The sequence below is a fragment of the Marmota marmota genome, unplaced genomic scaffold (genome assembly GCF_001458135.2).
Source record: "Marmota marmota marmota unplaced genomic scaffold, marMar, whole genome shotgun sequence".
Lineage (NCBI taxonomy): Eukaryota > Metazoa > Chordata > Mammalia > Rodentia > Sciuridae > Marmota > Marmota marmota.
The window spans coordinates 14,368,264-14,369,632 of NW_025999880.1; positions in this window are offsets into that span (position 1 = coordinate 14,368,264).

A 1,369-nucleotide genomic window follows, 5' to 3' on the forward strand; every position below is an offset into this window, starting at 1 on the left:
ACCTCCCCCACCCCCACCCGCCGCACTTTTTGGGAAGGATACTGGGGGTTGAACCCAGGGATGTTCTACCACTAACCTATATCCCCAGCCCTTCAGCCCTCTTTTTAATTTTATTTTTTTGGATAGCATCTCACCAAGTTGCTGAACTTGAACTTGTGATCCTCCTGCCTCAGGCTCCGGAGTTGCTGGGATTATAGGTGTGCGTCACCAGCCATGATTTTTTTTCCAATTTATTTTTTAGTTTTAGGTGGACACAGTATCTTTATTTTATTTTTATGAGGTGCTGAGGAGCGAACCCAGTGCCCCAGGCATGCTAGGTGAGCACTCTACCACTGAGTCACAACCCCAGCACACACACCACACCACACCCCCCCACCCCGATTTTTTAAATTTTTAAAATTACATTTTGATCTTCACCTCTCCACTTAAACCGTGCATGTTCTGGTCCACTAAATTCCATCTTTCCAAATGCTATGGTCACACTTCTATCTTCATTGTGTCCAACTTCTAGAACATGGACTATTCCCTCCTTGAAATACTTTCTTCTCTTTGTTTTGATGATACAGCACTCCACTGGTTTTCACCTTACTTCAATCCTTTTCAAGCTTTCTTTGTTGGATTCAAAGCCACTGATCATCTATACTTGTTGGAGTGCTCTAAAGCTTTGTCCTTTAGTCCTCTTCCTTATCTCCCTAGGAGATCTCCAATTGTATATGCTAATGTCCCCGGAATTTATGCCTCTAACTCTGATCTCGCCTCAGCTCCTTGATATAGAAGGCTCAATTCTTGTCTCCCTTGCCAATGCAGTAACAGGGACAAGGTTTTGAGAAAAAGTAAAATATTTTATTGATTTGTTAGCAAAGAAACATGGGACTCCTGTTCCAAAAGCTCCTGGTCAGGGGGAGCACAGGACTTTAGAATAATACAGGGTCCGGTCATAGTGATGCATGCCAGCAGGCTGGGAGGCTGAGGCAGGAGGATCAAAGTCAGCCTCTGCAAAAGTGAGGTACTAAGCAACTCAGTAAGACCCTGTCTCTACATAGAATACAAAATAGGGCTGGGGATGTGGCTCAGTAGTCTAGTGACCCTGAGTTCACTGGTACCCCTAAAAAAAAGAATAATACAAGAGCTGGGATCCAACTATTAACAGTATATATGATTAATTTGTGTCCACTGGGTGTCCATGAGATGTTGCTACATTTCCCAGATTCGGATTCTTTATTCTTGTGGGTAGTGACAATCTTCTGTGTTGTGAAGGACACCATAGCTTATCCTGGAACAGGAAGAATGTTAAGCTTGTTTCCTCTGCTGTCAGGAAAGGGATGAAGAAGAAGAAGAAAGAAAAAGAAAAAATGTCAGTTTTAAAATA